Below are 23,396 nucleotides of genomic sequence, written 5' to 3'. Positions count from 1 at the left end.
GTCCTATCAGGAAGATACCAGCGTGTTCCAAAGAGGGAAAGATTGTGTCTGTGTCCTACCAACTGTCCTGACGCAACTTGACATATTATTTTAGATTGTGAACTTCATGTGAATCTTTGCTGAAAACTTCTCAATCCTCTGCTTCGTCCCAGGGGTCTAGTTAATGATAAATCTACACTCCAGTTCCTGCTCAATGATCTCTCTTCAGAGACTACATTGTGTGTAGTTGAATATTTAATGGTTGTTAATCAAGCCAGAACTAAGATTAAAAAATCTTAGTTCTTTTATAAATTAAAACAGAGTCAATATAACTCTGTTTTAGTTTATAATATGAGCTTATTTTACCCTGTGATATTTTTACCCTGCTTGGCTGTATTTCCTTCTTATAGTTTTATGCCAATAAAGGTTTGTTATTGTCTTTGTCTTTGTCTTTGTCTTTGTCTTTGTCTTTGTCTTTGTCTTTGTCTTTGTCTTTGTCTTTGTCTTTGTCTTTGTCTTTGTCTTTGTCTTGTCTTTGGGAGCTTCGCAGCTCCCAATTGGGCCCTCTGAATTTTTATCACGGAGGCGCCCCGCCCCTTTCTCCGCCCACACTGGCCTTATGGCTTTATTTCTCCCTCTCTGCAGGAGCGGTTTACAGATGTTCCTATGATCCGTTGAAGCTGTGTGCAATCCCAAGAGTGTTCCCTCCATGTAATATTACTGTTCTTCCCCCTGTGTTTTTGCAGACCCACCTTCACAGCTCAGTACTCTGGACCACCCTCTAACATCCCCTCCGGTGCCTCCTCTCCTTTTGTTGGTTTGCCTTCGGCTGGCCTCGGCAACATCGGTTACCACTCTGGCATCGGGGTCCCCTCAGCTAATATTAGCCTGCTCCAAGAGATTGAGTCTTCCACTCAGCATCAACCCTCTGAGGTTGCGATCCATCCACCACCTGTTATTGTGAGCCTTCCTGCAGGAAGCCTCTCTGCAACGGGGCAACCTGTTCGAATGCTGGGCAACACCCCATAAGCTGTTAGCTGTGGCAGATATGGTACGATTGAAGGTTGGGTTTTCAGGGGTGGGGCTCTTGGGGATGGCATTCTGTGAGATGTTATGGGTATGGCTGCCAGAGCAGCCTCCTCCTATAATGCCTTGGCAGTGCCTGCTTGCCCTGTCATTAGAGTCTTATGGATGTTTAGAATCATAGAATTGGAAGGGGCCTTCTGGGTCATCTAGTCCAAGGGTAGTCAACCTGTGGTCCTCCAGATGTTAATGGACTACAATTCCCATGAGCCCCTGCCAGTGTTTGCTGGCAGGGGTTTCATGGGAATTGTAGTCCACGGACATCTGGAAGACCACAGGTTGACTACCCCTGATCTAGTCCAATGCCCTTCACAATGCAGGACACTCAGAACCCTCTTGGTCATGCACTGTCACCTGCCACTACCTTGAGCCTTCACAGAAACAGCCTCTCCAGCCTGTGTTAATTTTCTCTCTGGATCAGGCAAAGGGGTAGGGTTGGGTTGATGTTACAGTTAGGGTTGCTCCAATAATTGGTGCCAATTTAGGTCACTGTGCAAGTGGGAGACATGGGGAATTTTTTAGAGTCATACTGAGAACGGTTATGGGAGACCTTTTCATTATTTTGACTATAGAAGTACTCCTGAAATATTTTTTTCAGGATTTGAGTTGCTGGGAATTCTGGCCACGTCTCCCTACCATATACCCCAGAAACTAGAGGAACCTCGGTGGGAAAAGATTTAAATGGGCAGAGCCTCTCCCATTTCCACCCGATCCAGGCCCTTCATTGGCCACCTTGGAGAGGATAGTTAACCCTCTCTACGCGGGCCTGTACTTTGATCCAGAAATCACAGCTGGTACAAAATGCAGCTGCCAGGGTCCCCATTGGTGCATCATGGGTGTCCAATATTCAGCCGGAACTTCAACATCTGCACTGATTACCTGATTGTTTGCAGATCAGGTTTGCAGGTTTCTGACTTTTAAGGCTATATGTGGTCTGGGTCCTGTTTACCACTTGGTTGCTTATGCCCCCCTGCCAGGGTTCTTTGCTATGGGAGTATGAAGATACTGGTAGTCCCGGGCCCTTGGAATGCTTGCGTGGCCTTAACATGGGTCAGGGCCTTATCGGAGGAATGGTGGAATGAGCTCCCGGAAGAGCTAAGGACCCTGCCAGAGCTGTCAACTTTCCGCAGGGCCTGCCAGACGGAGCTCTTCCACCCGGCATATGGTTGAGGCCAGGGCAGGGCCCGTTATTCAGTCTGAGATCCCCCATGTCCACCCTGTCAATCAGTTAATAAATAGATCTGTCTCCCCACTCTCACCAGGAAGAGAGCAAGGACATTGGCTCTGCCTATTCAAGGGGATGAGCTTAGTTATTAGTTGTTGTATTTATGGGTTTTATTACTAGACTTAAAGCCCGTTGCACGTTTAAATACAACGGGCGCTAGAAAGGGTGGATTAGAGAGTGTCCTTGGTGACTGGAGATTTGTGGAAGTGGCATTGTAGGTGTTTGGGCAGAAGGGATGGGAGAGGTTCAGGAAAGTAAAGATATAGTAGGTGGGAATATGCAGTAGTGTTTTGGTAAGGCGGGATCAAACTGGTGGTGTAGAAAAGGTAGTGGATGGCCGTATCATCAAGAGCAGGGGGAGTCAACCTGTGGTCCTCCAGATGTTTATGGACTACAATTCCCATGAGCCCCTGCCAGCATTTGTGGTTCATGAACATCTGAAGGACCACAGGTTGACTACCCCTGGTCAAGAGGATGGGTCAGAGGGCGGAAATAGTATGGAGGCATGTGGGGTTACCTGGAGGTGGTCTGATGTTGTTTATTTTTTGTGTTTTCCTTTGCAGTGTTATCGTCCACGCATGCTGGAGGGAGTGGCGTGTGTGGAGGTCCAAGAAGAACAGGGTCGGGTGGTGACACCTGTGAACTACTTTGGAGGCACCAGAGTGTGATAAGAACAATAAACGATGAAATAAAGACAAAAAGGCTGAAGTGTGGTTTGTGCTCAGAAATGCAGGAGGGTGTAAGGGGTGAGTGTGTAAGAGAGCGGGTGTTGAGTATGAAAAGCATGTTGGGCAGGAGGCTATCGAGGAGGGAGGAGGGAGGAGGGAGGAGGGAGTGGTACTCAGCAAGACGGGCGACACAGTAGTGCAGAAGGATGAAGGAAGGAGGAGAGAAGGCGAGTCTGTCTGTGGAGGAAAGAAAGCAGGGTAAGAGGGAGGAATGTAGGGGGGTGATAGCCCTCTTTAAGTATTTGAAAGGTTGGCACTTGGAGGAGGGCAGGAGGCTGTTTCCGTTGGCTGCAGAAGAGAGGACACGCAGTAATGGGTTTAAACTTCAAGTACAACGATATAGGCTAGATATTAGGAAAAAAACATTTCACAGTCAGAGTAGTTCAGCAGTGGAATAGGCTACCTAAAGAGGTGGTGAGCTCCCCCTCACTGGAAGTCTTCAAGCTGAAGGACCACAGGTTGACTACCCCTGGTCAAGAGGATGGGCCGGAGGGTATATATAACTCTGTTTTAGTTTATAATATGAGCTTATTTTACCCTGTGATATTTTTACCCTGCTTGGCTGTATTTCCTTCTTATAGTTTTATGCCAATAAAGGTTTGTTATTGTTATTGTTATTGTCATTGTCATTGTCATTGTCATTGTCTCTGTCTCTGTCTCTGTCTCTGTCTTTGGGAGCTTCGCAGCTCCCAATTGGGCCCTCTGAATTTTTATCACGGAAGCGCCCCGCCCCTTTCTCTGCCCACACTGGCATTACGGTTTTATTTCTACCTCTCCGCAGGAGCGGTTTACAGATGTTCCTATGATCCGTTGCAGCTGTCTGCAGTCCCAAGAGTGTTCCCTCCACGTAATATCACGTTTCTTCCTCCTGTGTTGTTGCAGACCCACCTTCACAGCTCAGACATGGAGTACTCTGGACCATCCTCTAACATCCCCTCCGGTGCCTCCTCTCCTTTTGTTGGTTTCCGTTCGGCAGGCCTCGGCTATAGCGGTCACCACTCTGGCATCGGGGTCCCCTCAGCTAATATTAGCCTGCTCCAAGAGATCGAGCCTTCCTCAAACAATCGGCTTCCACCCACTGAAGTTGTGATCGAGCCACGACCTATTAATGTGAACATTCCTGGAGCAAACCTCTCTGCGATGGGGCAACCTGTTTGAATGCTGGGCAACACCCCATAAGCTGTTAGCTGTGGCAAATATGGTACGATTGAAGGTGGGTTCTCAGGGGTGGGGCTCTCGGGGATGGCATTCTGTGAGATGTTATGAGTATGGCTGCCAGAGCAGCCTCCTCCTATAATGCCGAGGCAGTGCCTGCTTGCCCTGTCATTAAAGCCTTATGGATGTTTAGAATCATAGAATTGGAAGGGACCTCCTGGGTCATCTAGTCAAAGGGTAGTCAACCTGTGGTCCTCCAGATGTTCACGGACTACAATTCCCATGAGCCCCTGCCAGCATTTGTAGTCCATGAACATCTGGAGGACCACAGTTTGACTACCCCTGGTCAAGAGGATGGGTCGGAGGGCGGAAATAGTACGGAGGTATGTGGGGTTATCTGGAGGTGGACTGATGTTGTTTATTTTTTGTGTTTTCCTTTGCAGTGTTATCGTCCACGCATGCTGGAGGGAGTGACGTGTGTGGAGGTCCAAGAAGAATAAAACAAAGATCGACACAAAGAGACTAAAAGGGAAAACACTGTAAAAACAGAAGCCAGGCATATGTAAACTTAGCAAGGGGAGAGGAGCCATCCAGAACAGGGCACAGACTGCCCCTCTGAGACACCTGAGCAGGAGGACTTCTTGTTGGGGTTCCTCCAGCCAACTCTTTCCTCTGTGGGTGGCAGGTGTCCAAAGGAGGGCAGCGCCTCTGTGATGGTGAGGGCTTACCAGGAGTCACAGAGCAGCTGTCCCTTAAGATACTGGGCCAGGATAGAGGTGGTCAGGTTGGCCCTCTTCCACCTGGCCTGTGTCTAGCTTTTGTGCTCACATGACGAGCGTCCAGAGAGATTGGGCATTTTGGCATGCAAGCAGAGCTGTCTGTGAGTATCGCTCCCGTCTGGCACTCAGAAGAGTCCAGCCATTGGTCTTCCTGAAGGTCACCTTGCCGGCTCTTGGCTACCCAGAAACGTTCTTGGGGGAGGACTGAGGTGAGCTCAGTATTGCTGTGACTGCATCCCCTCTTAGTCTGTTCTGGGTGGCGGGGTGGAAAAATGCTCTTCCCAGGCTAAAAATCCTATACGGAGAAGCGGCAGGGTCATCATTGCCCATCTCAATTGCTCCCGCCCAAAGAAAACCCCAATCAAATCTTGGCCACCAGAAGGCACCCACTGATTTGAAAACTTCTCTCAAGTCGGTCATTAGCCTTAGAGCCCTGATGAAACACAAGAAGTAGCCATAAGTTGCCTGGGGGTGCTCTGGAGTTCATGCGCACAGTGTGGGATAGGAGCCAGGGGCGATGAGGACAGTGCTTGACTGAAGGGCGCTTGATGGAGAGGTTAAAGGCAGCGGCCGGTGACGTGTAGAGCCAGGTTTGATTCCCCACCCCAGCAGTTCTCTCACAGCAGTTCTGTCAGGGTGTCTGGCATGAGAAGAGAAAGAAATCACTGTTTTTAAGCTGCTTAGAGACTCCTTTAGGTAGCGGAAAGTGGGTCTCCCTCTTAGGTTTTCTGTTTTTATTTTGGGGGTGGGGGGGAGGCTGGATGGGAGAGCCTATGATGATCAGATCAAGCACCCAGGTTACCCTGCGCTCCTCCATGTGCTCTCTGAGGCTTCCCCTGAGCTAAAGGGATTGTCTGAGGGGGGTGTGGATTCCCCCCACCTCTGTTGTGCTTTTTCGTTACGCTACGGGCCGCCCCTTCAGGCTGGCATCCCTGCGCCTCTAGTGATGCTGTTGCTGCAGGGTGATTCCCCACCTGCACACATTGGCGGGCACCCCCCTGCTCTCAAAGGGAAACCAGGTGAGCTCTGAGTGGACCTCGGTGGGTTTCCAGGTCTCTCCTGGAGGCTGACACCCAAGCACTGCTTGGATAGCGACAGCTATTCCCTGAAGCTCTGGCATGCAATGTCTCTTTTCCCCAGGGGAGGTGATGGGAATGGGAACTGCACTCTCTGTGTGGAGATGAGCACCAATTCCTGTTGATTCCAATCACCTCCTGCCTGGAGGGTGGCACCTGCATGCTAGACCTGAGTGTCAGAGTGTCCCTCCCCTGTTTCTGGGTAGGGTGGCTTTTCCACCTATCCCGGGGCCTGCGTAGTTGGGGGTTTAAGTTACAGCCTCCAAACCTTCAAGATAGCTCCGGCAGGGTCTTCCTTGACTCCCCTTCTGGTTTCAAAGAGCTTGGACCAGGGGTCCTACCCTAGGGGCTCCCAAAGGGCGTACTCCATCTGCTCTATTATATCCTTAGGACAGACTCTCTATGTTGATGTTGCTTCCCATAATAGAATATAATGGAGCACGTGGTGGGTTCTCCATGTTTGGAGATTTTTAATCAGAGGCTGGAGAGCCATCTGACGGAGAGGCTGATTCTTTTTTTTTGTGTGTGTGTGTGTGCAAATATTAGTTTTATTTACTTGTTTAAGGGAATGTATATGCAGTGTCCCCAGAGACTTTCTCGAGGCAGCTTACAGGTAAAAACAGTAACATAAAAACTATAACAGCAACAACAAAATTATAATATTAAATTGAATCACAATGGCATAAAAACAGTACACAGTAACCAAGGTGCAGCCTTAAAATATCCCTAGAACATTCTTCCATGCACTAAAATAATGTGTGGAGTTGCCAATAAGTCTAGAGAGGTGGGGGAAAAAGCATGCTTTCCCCTTAATAGAGGGTTAAAGCATGGGAAAATCAGTTCAAGGTTTTCATGGCATGGAGATAAGTAACATCTCCTGAGGAATAATATCCTATTAAGCCTCTCAATAAAACAAAAAGTCCAGTGGCACCTTTAAGACCAGCAAAGATCCATTCAACGTGTGAGCCCTCGAGTGCTTGCACTCGAAAGCTCACGCCCTGAACAAATCCTTGTTGGTCTCAAAGGTGCCACTGGACCCTGATTTTGTTTTGTTGTGCTGCTTCAGACCAACATGGCTGCCCACTTGAATCTATTAAGCCTTTGTTAAAGAGACAGGGTTTTTTTTCCTCCACAGGGAGTTGGCATCCCAATTAAATACACCTCTTGTTCTTCCTTGGCCACCCCTTTCTTTCTTTTTTTTTTTTTATAATAATTTTATTGTTTATTATTATGTAAGCATTTACAGAGAAGTTGTAAAGAAAAAGCGACCAGTTGATATGGTTTGCCATCTCTTTTAACATAGATATTTAGTTCCCATCACATATTATTCCTAATCTAGAAGTTTTTACCATTTTTCTTAGCCAAGTGATTGTTAATACATATGAGAGTATGATCTGTTATAGGAATACATTCTGTTATTATCTTAAATGATATTAGGTCAGTCTCCTTCATAAATTGGCCCTAACCCAAGAATTACTACTGTCGTCTTGTTAATGCCTATAAAATATGGTTTGTCATCCTCTTTTAGCATACATATTAACATACATATTCAATTCCCATCGCATATTAATCCTGATCTAGGGGTTATTACCATCTTTCTTAACAAAGTAGTTGTTGATACATAGGAGGGTATAATCTGTAAACAGCCCGTGGCGCCACGGGCGCCACGGGCTGTATAAAGGAGTAAGGGGTAGTGGGGAGGAGTTAGGGTGGGACCGGTCCGGGATAAAAACTCGGGGGGGGGGCAATCAGGAGCCGCGAAGCGGCTCCTGATTGGCCCCTCCGAGTGTCAATCCCGCCCCAAGCAGACAATGGGGAGCCGCGCGAAGCGCGGCTCCCCATTGCCTGCTTCACTCGCTCGGAAAATGGCGGCCCGCCTGGTGAGAGCCTCGGCTGGGGGGTGGGCCGGGAAGCCTTCTCTCGGCCGGCGGAGCGGCCTCGCAGCGTTGTGGACGCTGCGAGCCCGCTCCGCCGGCCGAGAGAAGGCTCCAGAGAGCCTCGGGGGGGTGGATGGGTGTGGGAGGGAAGGGAAGCCTCCGATTCCCAGCCCCAGCAACTGCGAGCCGCGCGCAGCGCGGCTCGCAGTTGCTCCCGGCCTGACGAGACTCCAGCCGGCGAGAAGCTGAAGAGAAAAAAAAAACACCCCTGTAGGAGCCTTTCGCAGCTCCAAGCCGGCACGCCCACGAGAGCCAGCAGAAAAACATTAACCCTGTAGGAGCCTTTCGCAGCCCCAAGCCGAGAGCCAGCAGAAAAACATTAACCCTGTAGGAGCCTTTCGCAGCCCCAAGCCGAGAGCCAGCAGAAAAACATTAATCCTGTAGGAGCCTTTCGCAGCCCCAAGCCGAGAGCCAGCAGAACAAAAACCCTGTAGGAGCCTTTCGCAGCCCCAAGCCGAGAGCCAGCAGAAAAAAAAACCCTGTAGGAGCCTTTCGCAGCCCCAAGCCGAGAGCCAGCAGAAAAAAAAACCCTGTAGGAGCCTTTCGCAGCCCCAAGCCGAGAGCCAGCAGAAAAAAAAACCCTGTAGGAGCCTTTCGCAGCCCCAAGCCGAGAGCCAGCAGAAAAAAAAATCCTGTAGGAGCCTTTCGCAGCTCCAAGCCGAGAGCCAGCAGAAAAAAAACCCTGTAGGAGCCTTTCGCAGCCCCAAGCCCACGAGAGCCAGCAGAAAAACATTAACCCTGTAGGAGCCTTTCGCAGCTCCAAGCCGAGAGCCAGCAGAAAAAAAACCCTGTAGGAGCCTTTCGCAGCCCCAAGCCGAGAGCCAGCAGAAAAAAAAACCCTGTAGGAGCCTTTCGCAGCCCCAAGCCGAGAGCCAGCAGTAAAAAAAACCCTGTAGGAGCCTTTCGCAGCTCCAAGCCGAGAGCCAGCAGAAAAAAAACCCTGTAGGAGCCTTTCGCCGCTTCAAGCCGGCGCCCTGGGAGCCCCGGCAGCCGCCCACAGCACAGCTGCTGGGTGCTCCCTGCCCTCATGGCCCCAGAACACAATGGAGCCGCCGGGAAAGCCGCAGAAGAACAAAAAAATGCAGAGGAGCCGCCACAGCCCAGCGCACCACACCTGGGACTCCCGCCTCCTCTTTCAGGTAGCCTGTCCCTCGCTCTGTCCCTCGCCTGCCGCTCGCTCTGGTCCCCACCTGCTAGCGCCCATTGTCTTCTTCATACAATGGGCTTTTTTACTAGTCTATTATAAGGATATATTCTATTATTGTCTTAAATGATATAAAGTCAGTTCCCTTCATATATTGGACCTGTCCTAAAGGTTGCTGCTATTATTTTTCCACAGGAAGCCAGGAGAGTACTCCATTGTTCAGCTCATCTTTCAGGTGGTCGCAGAAAATGAAATTGTGTTTTTTTCCATAGCAGAGTATTTCTGATTGTCCTTCTGTCAGGGCCAAAGAAATCTCTTACTTGATTCTTGCTTGTAATCGCCTTTGAGGGGGCTCTGAATCCTTTGTCAATCTGGATCTCTTCCTCTGGTCGCACAGAAATATCTCCTGATAGCTTCCTAGTTGCTGTCGCTTTTGAATAGACTCTTTTTATTTTGCTGATCCAAGTCATTTCCTGCTCTGAGTAGACTTCCAGGTTTTCGGTACTTTCCTTCCTTGAATCTGTTTTCCCAGGTTCTTTAAAGGTACTTTGAGTTTTTACATCTCTGGCACTCTCTCCCTCCAGTTGATTAACTTCCAGACATTGAAGTTTCACTTGATTTACTGTTAGCTGAGCTACGTCATCAGCTGGTCTCTCCGGACCTTGGGCTCCATCCAAAAGCTCCCCCTTAGTCCCACGAATTTCCTGTTCCAGCTTGTTGACTGCTTTCAGTATCTCTGAGTTTCCTTTGCATAACAAATGGAAAAGCTGTGCCTTAGTTAATTAACTAAGGAGAGGCTGATTCTGTGAAAGTTCAAGGGGGTGGCAGGTGACAGTGGATGAGGAAGAGGGTTGGGAGTGTCCTGCATAGTGCAGGGGGTTGGACTAGATGACCCATGAGATCCCTTCCAACTCTATGATTCTAGATGGGGACACCCTCTGGGGGAGCCCCTAGGATTGGGACCCCTGGTCCAATCATTTTGAAATGTGGAGGGAAGTCAGGGAAGACACCCTTCCCCCCTGGAACAACTTTGAAGGTTTAGAAACTCTACCTTAACCCCCAACCCCAAGACCCTGTAAAGGTGATAAAGCATCGATTCCTATTAAAGTCAAGGGCATGTAGGATGACTCATAGGTATGTTGCTGGTTCCAGTCATAGTGAACCGGTCTGTGTTCCCGGTGTAACGATTAACCCATGTACCTAATGAGTCATAACAAAAAGAGATGTATCAGAACTGATGGAGCCTATTTAAGTGTGTCCCTTATGAGTTAATCAGTTGTTTTATAAATACAGGCAGATGTCTAGAGCATTCGGGGCCACTCCTAAAGTTTTCTAGAGTAGCAATCCCCAACCTGTGGGCCGTGGACCACATGTGGTCCGTCGACTAATTGGAGGTGGGCCGCGAAGGACGCCTTCTCCCCCCCCGGCCCTTTACTTCATCCCCCCCGGCCCTTTACAACACACTTCGGGTGTCCTTGTCTCCCATCCCTCCCAGATGGGACTATCTCATTGCAGAGAAACAAGCTCAGGGTTCCCATTGATTTGTCATTGTCATGAGTTAAAATTTCCATGAGAATAAAATGTTCCTTATGTTCCTTGTTGTGGCATGTCTGTATCTTAGTTCGAAGGGACGTTTAAACATGACCATAGCGATCAGAGAGCGTTAGGGCAGTGGTTGAGAGTAGAGGAGTAAATTACCCCCCCCCCACCGGGCCTCAGTAAAGGGCGTTGAGTGGTCCCTGGTGAGTGGTCCCTGGCATTGAGTGGTCCCCGGGGATAAAAAGGTTGGGGACCGCTGTCCTAGAGGATGGTTGCCTTGTTGGAGCATTGATATGACTAACCGACTTGCTATGACATATTAAATATTTATTTATTTATATTTTAATTCATATCCAATCTCTCCGAACATAGTCGGCCCGAGGCGGCTTACATCAAGATAAAAGAATAAAATACAAGAGTTGCCATAAAAAAACCTTGAATTAATTCCTAGTAAAATACTATAACAATCTCAAATTTCCATCAGAGCCTCATTCCTCCCCTCCACCAGTCAGTGGATCACCTGTCCTAACTTCATCCGTACTCTGGTACAATCAAACAGACCTTCTGCTAGACGGGACCTACCCCCCCCCCCCCAAATGGTCGCAGGTCCAGGATTATGACTAGTGACAACCAGACTATATTCTATGGTGCTAGAAACCCTGATTCTGCACCTATTATAACAGACCTCCTCATGGGACAAGACTTGCACCTGTGTGCTCTCCAAGCAAGACTCTTAACCATGAACTTTGGACATTTGCTCTTGCCTAGACATGAGGCCTAAAAAGCCAGGCCAACCTGTCTGTGCAAAAGCATCAGTGGATCACCTGTCCTAACTGCATCCGTGCTCTGGTACAATCAAATGTATCATCTACTAGATAGGACCTCCAGAGAATTTTTTAGTTGTAGTCCATGCATACCCAAGAGAATTTGGAGATTTGGTACGTTTTCTTTAAAATGTTGCTTTTTTATTTTAATTTTTTAAAATATAAAATGTGTATATATCTGTTTTCATATATAGGTTGTTTGCTGAAGATTCATTTTGTTCATATCCTTGGAGAAACCAATGTAAAAAAAAACCCACAATATATGAAAATGGTAGAGAGAAACTTTATTTAGATATTCAAAATTGTGGACTCCCTCCTAAGGCTGGTCATCCATAAAATGTCAGTCACGTTTATGAGCCATTGTACAGAAAATAAAGATCAAAACTCCATGTTAAGCCAGGGTCTTCGACACTGGAAAACATTTTAATTTGGAAGATCAATTACCTTTCGTTGGGAGCCTCTTGTGGCGCAGAGTGGTAAGGCAGCAGTCATGCAGTCTGAAAGCTCTGCCCATGAGCCTGGGAGTTTGATCCCAGCAGCTGGTTCAAGGTTGACTCAGCCTTCCATCCTTCCAAGGTCACTAAAATGATTACCCAGCTGGCTGGGGAGTAAACGGTAATGACTGGGGAAGGCACTGGCAAACCACCCCGTATTGAGTCTGCCATGAAAAGACTAGAGGGCGTCACCCCAAGGGTCAGACATGACTTGGTGCTTGCACAGGGGATACCTTTACCTTTCCCTTATTACCTTTGGTGCCATTTTGGGGTTATCTTAAAGTATTAGTAAAATTGTATCTGGTCCCAAAAGAAAGATGCAGAGAGCCTACATGTGGGTTCTGGGCAAAACTTCCATCCATGTTGTCCTTGTGAGTGCAGTTCCCACATCAAGGTGAGGAGACTTCCCAGACCAAAATTAAGCAGGAAGAGAAACTGGATTCTCTGAAGGTCAAAAGGGCATCACCTGTAGCTGACAGAAGCTTTATTTATATTGCGTTGTTGTTGTTCTCCTTTTGTTACCACAGTCTTCAGAATTATTAAAGTAACTTGGAATGTGATGCTGTCAAAACAATTGTGACTAATTAAAACATCATGCAGAAAACACGGAAGCTTCACCACGGATGGGTCTGCAACAAGCATAAAAGGGCCCTGTGGACGGCATCATCAGACCGATCTTGGCTGCCATCAAGAATCTGGTAAATCAGAATTGGAGAGGTTGGTCATTCTTCCTGGGTTTCTATCTGCAGACTTTCTCCTTGTGGGTTATGGTGTGAGGTTTAGATTCTTTTCAATAGAAAAGTGGGGCAAATCAGAGTATGCAATTTGGGAATGCCTGTTTAAGCTATTGTTATCCGAAGGAAAAAAAATGGAACTCTGCTTTTTAATACCCAAAGGAGTGTCAAAGTGGCTTACAATTGCCTGCTCCTCTTCCCACAGCAGACTTTCTGTGAGGTGGGTGAGGCTGAGAAAGCTCTGAGAGAACTGGGACTGGCTGAAGGTCACCCAGCAGGTTGAATGTCGAGGAGGACTGGGGAATCAATGCTCCAGATCACAGGCTGATATTGTAAAGGTGTAGAAATCCCTTTAAATCCTGTAAATCACAACAGATACTCACACAATTTCAATGATGATCCTGGAGGAGAAAAGAAAGAGGGTTATTTTAATAGACCTGGAAGGAATATATCCATGGGAAATTTGGTAAGATCAGTGAAAATTCATGCTGGATGGGTTTCCAAACTTTTGACTTCAAAAAGTAAATTCCCGATGAGAGAAAGACGTGAGGGTTAGATATATAGTATTTTTGGTGAATTGAATGCAAGTGGAATGCTATATAGAAGACCATTTCATGCTGGCAATCATGAATTGTCTTCCCTTGAACGTCCTATCAGGAAGATACCAGCGTGTTCCAAAGAGGGAAAGATTGTGTCTGTGTCCTACCAACTGTCCTGACGCAACTTGACATATTATTTTAGATTGTGAACTTCATGTGAATCTTTGCTGAAAACTTCTCAATCCTCTGCTTCGTCCCAGGGGTCTAGTTAATGATAAATCTACACTCCAGTTCCTGCTCAATGATCTCTCTGCAGAGACTACATTGTGTGTAGTTGAATATTTAATGGTTGTTAATCAAGCCAGAACTAAGATTAAAAAATCTTAGTTCTTTTATAAATTAAAACAGAGTCAATATAACTCTGTTTTAGTTTATAATATGAGTTTATTATACCCTGTGATATTTTTACCCTGCTTGGCTGTATTTCCTTCTTATAGTTTTATGCCAATAAAGGTTTGTTATTGTCTTTGTCTTTGTCTTTGTCTTTGTCTTTGTCTTTGTCTTTGTCTTGTCTTTGGGAGCTTCGCAGCTCCCAATTGGGCCCTCTGAATTTTTATCACGGAGGCGCCCCGCCCCTTTCACCGCCCACACTGGCCTTATGGCTTTATTTCTCCCTCTCTGCAGGAGCGGTTTACAGATGTTCCTATGATCCGTTGAAGCTGTGTGCAATCCCAAGAGTGTTCCCTCCATGTAATATTACTGTTCTTCCCCCTGTGTTTTTGCAGACCCACCTTCACAGCTCAGACATGGCCTACTCTGGACCATCCTCTAACATCCCCTCCGGTGCCTCCTCTCCTTTTGTTGGTTTCCGTTCGGCTGGCCTCGGCTACGGCGGTCACCACTCTGGCATCGGGGTCCCCTCAGCTAATATTAGCCTGCTCCAAGAGATCGAGCCTTCCAGTCAGCAACGACCCTCTGAGGTTGTGATCCAGCCAGCACCTGTTATTGTGAGCTTTCCTGCAGGAATCCTCTCTGAGATGGGGCAACCTGTTCGAATGCTGGGCAACACCCCATAAGCTGTTAGCTATGGCAAATATGGTACGATTGAAGGTGGGTTCTTAGGGGTGGGGCTCTTGGGGATGGCATTCTGTGAGATGTTATGGGTATGGGTGCCAGAGCAGCCTCCTCCTATAATGCCTTGGCAGTGCTTGCTTGCCCTGTCATTAAAGTCTTATGGATGTTTAGAATCATAGAATCACAGAGTTGGAAGGGATCTCATGGGTCATCTAGTCCAACCCCCTGCACTATGCAGGACACTCACAACCCTCTAGCTCATTCACTGTCACCTGCCACCCCCTTGAACCTTCACAGAAACAGCCTCTCCAGCCTCTCAAGTTCCAGGTTTTGGTTTTTGACTTTTAAGGCTATATGTGGTCTGGGTCCTGTTCACCACTTGGTTGCTTATGCCCCCCTGCCAGGGTTCTTTGCTAGGTGAGTATGAAGATACTGGTAGTCCCGGGCCCTTGGAATGCTTGCCTGGCCTTGACACGGCTCAGGACCTTTTCGGTGGAATGAGCTCCCGGAAGAGCTAAGGACCCTGCCAGAGCTGTCAACTTTCCGCAGGGCCTGCCACACGGAGCTCTTCCACCCGGCATATGGTTGAGGCCAGGGCAGGGCCCGTTATTAAATCTGAGATCCCCCATGTCCACCCTGTCAATCGGTTAATAAATAGATCTGTCTCCCCACTCTCACCAGGAAGAGAGCAAGAACATTGGCTCTGCCTGTTCAAGGGGGTGAGCTTAGTTATTAGTTGTTGTGTTTATGGGTTTTATTACTAGACTTAAAGCCCGTTGCACGTTTAAATACAACGGGTGCTAGAAAGGGTAGATCAGAGAGTGTCCTTGGTGACTGGAGGTTTGTGGAAGTGGCATTGTAGGTGTTTGGGCAGAATGGATGGGAGAGGTACAGGAAAGTAAAGATATAGTAGGTGGGAATATGCAGTAGTGTTTTGGTAAGGCGGGATCAAACTGGTGGTGTAGAAAAGGTATTGGATGGCTGTATCGTCAAGAGCAGGGGTAGTCAACCTGTGGTCCTCCAGATGTTCATGAACTACAATTCCCATGAGCCCCTGCCAGCATTTGCTGGCAGGGGCTCATGGGAATTGTAGTTCATGAACATCTGGAGGACCACAGGTTGACTACCCCTGGTCAAGAGGATGGGTCGGAGGGCAGAAATAGTATGGAGGTATGTGGGGTTATCTGGAGGTGGACTGAAGTTGTTTATTTTTTGTGTTTTGCTTTGCAGTGTTATCGTCCATGCATGCTGGAGGGAGTGGTGTGTGTGGAGGCCCAAGAAGAACAGGGTCGGATGGTGACCCCTGTGAACTACTTTGGAGGCACCAGAGTGTGATAAGAACAATAAACGATGAAATAAAGACAAATGGTCTGAAGTGTGGTTTGTGATCAGAAATGCAGGAGGGTGTAAGGGGTGAGTGTGTAAGAGAGCAGGTGTTGAGTATGAAAAGCGTGTTGGGCAGGAGGCTATGGAGGAGGGAGGAGGGAGGAGGGAGTGGTACTCAGCAAGACGGGCAACATAGTAGCGCAGAAGGAAGAAGGAAGGAGGAGAGAAGGCGAGTCAGTCTGTGGAGGAAAGCAAGCAGGGAAAGAGGGAGGAATGTAGGGGGGTGATAGCCCTCTTTAAGTATTTGAAAGGTTGTCACTTGGAGGAGGGCAGGATGCTGTTTCCGTTGGCTGCAGAGGAGAGGACACGCAGTAATGGGTTTAAACTACAAGTACAACGATATAGGAAAAAGCATTTCACAGTCAGAGTAGTTCAGCAGTGGAATAGGCTGCCTAAGGAGGTGGTGAGCTCCCCCTCACTGGCAGTCTTCAAGCAAAGGCTGGATTCACACTTTTCTTGGATGCTTTAGGATGGTTAGGTCTGATCCTGCGTAGAGCAGGGGGTTATAGAATCATAGAATCATAGAATTGGAAGGGGCCATACAGGCCATCTAGTCCAACCCCCTGCTTAGTCTGTTCTGGGTGGCGGGGTGGAAAAATGCTCTTTCCAGGTTAAAAATCCTATACGGAGAAGCAGCAGGGTCATCATTGCCCATCTCAATTGCTCCCGCCCGAAGAAAACCCCAATGAAATCTTGGCCACCAGAAGGCACCCACTCATTTGAAAACTTCTCTCAAGTCGGTCATCAGCCTTAGAGACCTGATGAAACACAAGAAGTAGCCATAAGTTGCCTGGGGGTGCTCTGGAGTTCATGCGCACAGTGTGGGATAGGAGCCAGGGGTGATGAGGACAGTGCTTGACTGAAGAGCGCTTGATGGAGAGGTTAAAGGCAGCGGCCGGTGACCTGTAGAGCCAGGTTTGATTCCCCACCCCAGCAGTTCTCTCACAGCAGTTCTGTCAGGGTGTCTGGCAAGAGAAGAGAAAGAAATCAATAATTTTAAGCTGCTTTGAGACTTCTTTAGGTAGCCGAAAGTGGGTCTTCCTCTTAGGTTTTCTATTGTTATTTTGGGGGTGGGGGGGAGGCTGGATGGGAGAGCCTATGATGATCAGATCAGATGAAGCACCCAGGTTACCCTGCGCTCCTCCATATGCTCTCTGAGGCTTCCCCTGAGCTAAAGGGATCGTCTGAGGGGGCGTGGATTCCCCCCACCTCTGTTGTGCTTTTTCGTTACGCTACGGGCCGCCCCTTCAGGCTGGCATCCCTGCACCTCTAGTGATGCTGTTGCTGCAGGGTGATTCCCCACCCACGTACATTGGCAGGCACCCCCCTGCTCTCAAAGGGAATCCAGGAGAGCTCTGAGTGGACCTCAGTGGGTTTCCAGGTCTCACCTGGAGGCTGACACCCAAGCACTGCTTGAGTAGCCACAGCTATTCCCTGAAGCTCTGGCATGCAATGTCTCTTTTCCCCAGGGGAGGTGATCGGAATGGGAACTGCATTCTCTGTGTTAAGATGAGCACCAATTCCAGCTGATTCCAATCACCTCCTGCCTGGAGGGTGGCATCTGCATGCTAGACCTGAGTGTGAGAGTGTCCCTCCCCTGTTTCGGGGTAGTGTGGCTTTTCCACCTATCTCAGGGCCTACGTTGTTGGGGGTTTGAGTTACAGCCTCCCGACCTTCAAGATCGCTCCAGAAGGGTCTTCCTTGTCTCCCCTTCTGGTTTCAAAGAAGCTTGGTCCAGGGGTCCAACCTTAGGAGTTCCCAAAGGGCGCGCTCCATCGGCTCTATTATATCCTAAGGTCAGACTCTCTATGTTGATGTTGCTTCCCATAATAGAATATAATGGAGTACGTGGGGGGTTCTCCATCTTTGGAGATTTTTAATCAGAGGCTGGAGAGCCATCTGACGGAGAGGCTGATTCTGTGGCAGGTGATAGTGGATGAGCAAGAGGGTTGTGAGTGTCCTGCATAGTGCAGTGGGTTGGACTAGATGACCCATGAGATCCCTTCCAACTCTATGATTCTAGATAGGGACACCCTGTGGGGGAGCCCCTAGGATTGCAATCCCTGGTCCAATCATTTTGAAATGTGGAGGGAAGTCAGGGAAGACACCCCCCCCCCCCCGGAACAACCTTGAAGGTTTAGAAATTCTACCTTAACCCCCAACCCCAAGACCCGGCAAAGGTGGTAAAGCATCGATTCCTATTAAAGTCAAGGGCATCTAGGATGACTCATAGGTATGTTGTTGAATAAACTATACCTGCTCTGATACAGATTCCTCTCAAAGTCTTTTAAAGGAGTGCACTCCAATTAACCCTGGTTAGAAACAAAAGTCAATTATATTTTATTAAAAAAACATGTTAGTTCCAACAAAAGGATGCGTCCCTCAATTTGTACTGTTTTAAAATTTGATATTAATATTGGTTCCAGTCACAGTGAACTGGTCTGTGTTCCCGGTGTAACGAATTAAACCATGTACCTAGTGAGTCATAACAAATGGAGATGTATCAGGACTGATGGAACCCATTTAAGTGTGTCCCTTATGAGTTGATCAGTTGTTTTACAAATACAGGCAGGTGTCTAGAGGATTTGGGGCCACTCCTAAAGTTTTCTAGAGTAGCGATCCCCAACCTGTGGGCCATGGACCACATGTGGTCCGTCGACTAATAGGAGGTGGGCCATGAAGGATGCCTTCTCCCCTCCCCGGCCCTTTACTAATTGGAGGTGGGCCCCGAAGGAGGAAAAAATGCAGACTTCCCCAGACCGAAATTAAGCAGGAAGAGAAACTGGATTCTCTGAAGATCAAAAGGGCATTACCTGTAGCTGACAGAAGCTTTATTCATATTGCGTTTTTGTTGTTCTCCTTTTGTTACCTCAGTCTTCAGAATTATTAAAGTAACTTGGAATGTGGTGCTGTCAAAACAATTGTGACTAATTAAAACATCAGGCAGAAAACGCGGAAGCTTCACCACGGATGGTTCTGCAACAAGCATAAAAGGGCCCTGTGGACGGCATCATCAGACCGATCTTGGCTGCCGTCAAGAATCTGGTAAAGCAGAATTGGGAGAGGTTGGTCATTATTCCTGGGTGTCTATCTGCAGACTTTCTCCTTGTGGGTTATGGTGTGAGGTTTAGATTCTTTTCAATAGAAAAGTGGGGCAAATCAGAGTATGCAATTTGGGAATGGCTGTTTAAGCTATTGTTATCCGAAGAAGGAAAAAATGGAACTCTGCTTTTTAATACCCAAAGGAGTCTCAAAGTGGCTTACAATTGCCTGCTCCTCTTCCCACAGCAGACTTTCTGTGAGGTGGGTGAGGCTGAGAAAGCTCTGAGAGAACTGGGACTGGCTGAAGATCACCCAGCAGGTTGAATGTCGAGGAGGAGTGGGGAATCAAAGCTTCAGGTCACAGGCTGATACTGTAAAGGTGTAGCAATCCCATTAAATCCTTTAAATTTCAGTGATGATCCTGGAGGGGAAAAGAAAGAAGGTTATTTTAGTAGACCTGGAAGGAATATATCCATGGGAAATTTGGGAAGAACAGTGAAAATTCATACTGGATGGGTTTCCAAACTTTGACTTCAAAAAAGAAATTCCGGATGAGAGAAACACGTGAGGGTTAGATATATAGTATTTTTGGTGAATTGAATGCAAATGGAATACTATATAGAAGACCATTTCATGCTGGCAATAATGAATTGGCTTCCCTTGAATGTCCTATCAGGAAGATACCAGCGGGTTCCATAGAGGGAAAGATTGTGTCTGTGTTCTGCAAACTGTCCTGATTCAACTTGACATATGATTTTAGATTGTGAACTTCATGTGAATCTTTGCTGAAAACATCTCGATCCTCTGCTTCGTCCCACGGGTCTAGTTGATGATTAAGCTACACTCCAGTTCCTGCTCAATGATCTCTCTGCAGAGACTACAATGTGTGTAGTTGAATATTTAATGGTTGTTTATCAAGCCAGAACTAAGGTTAAAAAATCTTAGTTCTTTTATAAATTAAAACAGAGTCAATTTAACTCTGTTTTAGTTTATAATATGAGCTTATTTTACCCTGTGATATTTTTACCCTGCTTGGCTTTTTATATCTTTCTTATAGTTTTATGCCAATAAAGGTTTGTTATTGTCTTTGTCTTTGTCTTTGTCTTTGTCTTTGTCTTTGTCTTTGTCTTTGTCTTTGTCTTTGTCTTTGTCTTTGTCTTTGTCTTTGTCTTTGTCTTTGTCATTGGGAGCTTCGCAGCTCTAAAGTTGGGCCCTCTGAGTTTTTATTACGGAAGCGCCCCGCCTCTTTCTCCACCCACACTGGCCATATGGCTTTATTTCTACCGATCCGCAGGAGCAGTTAACAGATGTTCCTACGATCCGTTGAAGCTATCTGCAGTCCCGAGAGTGTTCCCTCCACGTAATATTACTTTTCTTCTCACTGGGTTTTTGCAGACCCACCTTCACAGCTCAGACATGGAGAACTCTGGACCAACCTCTAACATCCCCTCCGATGCCTCGTCTCCTTTTGTTGGTTTCCGTTCGGCAGGCCTCGGCTACGGCGGTCACCACACTGGCATCGGGGTCCCCACAGCTAATATTAGCATGTTCCAAGAGGTCGAGCCTTCCAGTCAGCTTCCACCCTCTGAGGTTCTGATGCAGCCAGCACCTGTTACTGTGAGCCTTCCTATAGGAATCCTCTCTGCAACGGGGCAACCTATTTGAATGCTGGGCAACACCCCATAAGCTGTTAGCTGTGGCAGATATGGTACGATTGAAGGTGGGGTTCTCAGGGGTGGGGCTCTTGGGGATGGCATTCTGTGAGCTGTTATGGGTATGGCTGCCAGAGCAGCCTCCTCCTATAATGCCTTGGCAGTGCCTGCTTGCCCTGTCATTAAAGTCTTATGGATGTTTAGAATCATAGAATTGGAAGGGGCCTTCTGGGTCATCTAGTCCAAGGGTAGTCAACCTGTGGTCCTCCAGGTGTTAATGGACTACAATTTCCATGAGCCCCTGCCATTGTTTAATGGCAGTGGCTCATGGGAATTGTAGTCCATGGACATCTGGAGGACCACAGGATGACTACCCCTGATCTAGTCCAATCCCCTTCACAATGCAGGGCACTCAGAACCCTCTTGCCCATCCACTGTCACCTGCCACTACCTTGAGCCTTCACAGAAACCAGCCTCTGTTAATTTGTTTCTGGATCAGACAAAGGGGTAGGGTTGGGTTGATGTTACAGTTAGGGTTGCTCCAATAATTGGCGTCAATTTAGGTCTCTGTGCAAGTGGGAGACATCGGGAATTTTTTAGAGTCACTCTGAAAAAGGTTATGGGAGCTTTTTTCATTAATTTGACTGTAGAAGTACTCCTGAAATATTTGTTTCAGGATGTGAGTTGCTGGGAATTCACGTAATCTGGCCACATCTCTCTACCATACACCCCAGAAACTAGAGGAACCTCGGTGGGAAAAGATTTAAATGGGCAGAGACTCTCCCATTTCTACCTGATCCAGGCCCTTCGTTGGCCACTTTGGAGAGGATGGTTAACCCTCTCTACGCTGGCGTGCCCTTCTCTTTGATACGGAAATCACAGCTGGTCCAAAATGCAGCTGCCAGGGTCCCCATTGGGGCATCATGAGTATCCCATATTCAGCTGGTGCTTCAACATCTGCACTGATTTCCAGATTGTTCTCAGATCAAGTTCAAGGTTTTGGTTTTTGACTTTTAAGGCTATATGTGGTCTGGGTCCTGTTTACCACTTGGTTACTTATGCCCCCCTGCCAGGGTTCTTTGCTATGTGAGTATGAAGATACTGGTAGTCCTGGGCCCTTGGAATGCTTGCCTGGCCTTGACACGGGTCAGGGCCTTTTCGGTGGAATGGTTGAGTGAGCTCCCGGAAGAGCTAAGGACTCTGTCAGAGCTGTCAACTTTCTGCTGGGCCTGCCAGACGGAGCTCTTCCACCCGGGATATGGTTGAGGACAGGGCAGGGCCCGTTATTCAATCTGAGATCCCCCATGTCCACCCTGTCAATCTGTTACTAAATAGATCTGTCTCCCCACTCTCACCAGGAAGAGAGCAAGAACATTGGCTCTGCCTGTTCAAGGGGGTGAGCTTAGTTATCAGTTGTTGTATTTATGGGTTTTATTACTAGACTTAAAGCCCGTTGCACGTTTAAATACAACGGGTGCTAGAAAGGGTGGATTAGAGAGTGTCCTTGGTGACTGGAGGTTTGTGGAAGTGGCATTGTAGGTGTTTGGGCAGAAGGGATAGCAGAGGTTCAGGAAAGTAAAGATATAGTAGGTGGGAATATGCAGTAGTGTTTTGTAAGGAGGGATCAAACTGGTGGTGTAGAAAAGGTAGTGGATGGCTGTATCATCAAGAACAGGGGTAGTCAACCTGTGGTCCTCCAGATGTTCATGGACTACAATTCCCATGTGCCCCTGCCAGCATTTGTAGTTCATGAACATCTGGAGGACCACAGGTTGACTACCCCTGGTCAGGAGGATGGGCCGGAGGGTGGAAATTGTATGGAGGCATGTGGGGTTATCTGGAGGTGGACTGAAGTTGTTTATTTTTTGTGTTTTCCTTTGCAGTGTTATCGTCCATGCATGCTGGAGGGAGTGGTGTGTGTGGAGGTCCAAGAAGAACAGGGTCGGATGGTGACCCCTGAGAACTACTTTGGAGGCAGCAGAGTGTGATAAGAACAATAAACGATGAAATAAAGACAAATGGTCTGAAGTGTGGTTTGTGATCAGAAATGCAGAAGGGTGTAAGGGATAAGTGTGTAAGAGAGCAGGTGTTGAGTATGAAAAGCGTGTTGGGCAGGAGGCTATGGAGGAGGGAGGAGGGAGAGCGAGTCAGTCTGTGGAGGAAAGAAAGCAGGGTAAGAGGGAGGAACGTAGGGTGGTGGGTTACCTGCAAGTGTCAGGCAGGTGTGTGGTGGCAGGTGAAATCCACCCACCCACCCACTCTCTCTCTCTCTCTGCCTCTCTCTCACGCAGTCACATACACACTCACACAGACAGACACACTCACAGAGGTATTAGTGTTGTTCAGAACTATCTCCCTTTGCATTTTGGAGGAATTCTGTTTCCTAAGAGCCCTGTCCCGTAGCAACGTGAATTGAGGTATTCTGTTTCCTCCCCACCTGCCAGTCGTCTCTCCCCACCAGCTCCAGTCTCACTTAAGTTGACAACTCCCAACTGTTATTCTTAGATCACATCAAAGAATGATGTCATCTAAGAAGGTGATCTTAGGCTAGATATCAGGGGGGAAAAGTTTTTTCACAGTCAGAGTAGTTCAGCAGTGGAATAGGCTGCCTAAGGAGGTGGTGAGATCCCCCTCACTGGCAGTCTTCAAGCAAAGGCTGGATACACACTTTTCTTGGATGCTTTAGGATGCTTAGGGCTGATCCTGCGTTGAGCAGGGGGTTGGACTAGATGGCCTGTATGGCCCCTTCCAACTCTATGATTCTATGATTCTATGATCCTGCGTTGAGCAGGGGGTTGGACTAGATGGCCTGTGTGGCCCCTTCCAACTCTATGATTCTATGATTCTATGATCCTGCGTTGAGCAGGGGGCTGGACTAGATGGCCTGTATGGCCACTTCCATCTCTATGATTCTGTGATTCTACTGCCCAAATCAAATCTGAGCTGTGTCAGAGAAATGGCCTGCCAACGGCCGTGTTGGCCAGAGTGCGTATTCGCAAAGAGAGC

General features: G+C 47.8%; 1 long non-coding RNA gene across 2 annotated transcripts; it reads left to right on the top strand.

The window, feature by feature from the left end:
* Positions 1-12,438: 12,438 nt before the first annotated feature.
* LOC143830543 (uncharacterized) lies at positions 12,439-15,676 on the top strand. 2 transcript variants are annotated; one of them, XR_013228530.1, is made up of 3 exons: positions 12,439-12,661; positions 14,022-14,334; positions 15,541-15,676. It is a non-coding gene; the product is annotated as an uncharacterized LOC143830543 (long non-coding RNA). The 2 variants fall into 2 exon arrangements; XR_013228532.1 differs by having other exon boundaries at positions 12,439-12,680.
* Positions 15,677-23,396: the final 7,720 nt, after the last annotated feature.

This window comes from Paroedura picta, chromosome 1, assembly GCF_049243985.1.
Source record: "Paroedura picta isolate Pp20150507F chromosome 1, Ppicta_v3.0, whole genome shotgun sequence".
NCBI classification, from domain to species: Eukaryota; Metazoa; Chordata; class Lepidosauria; order Squamata; family Gekkonidae; genus Paroedura; species Paroedura picta.
The sequence above is the reverse complement of the archived record's forward strand: the minus strand, read 5'-3'. Positions and strand labels throughout refer to the sequence as shown.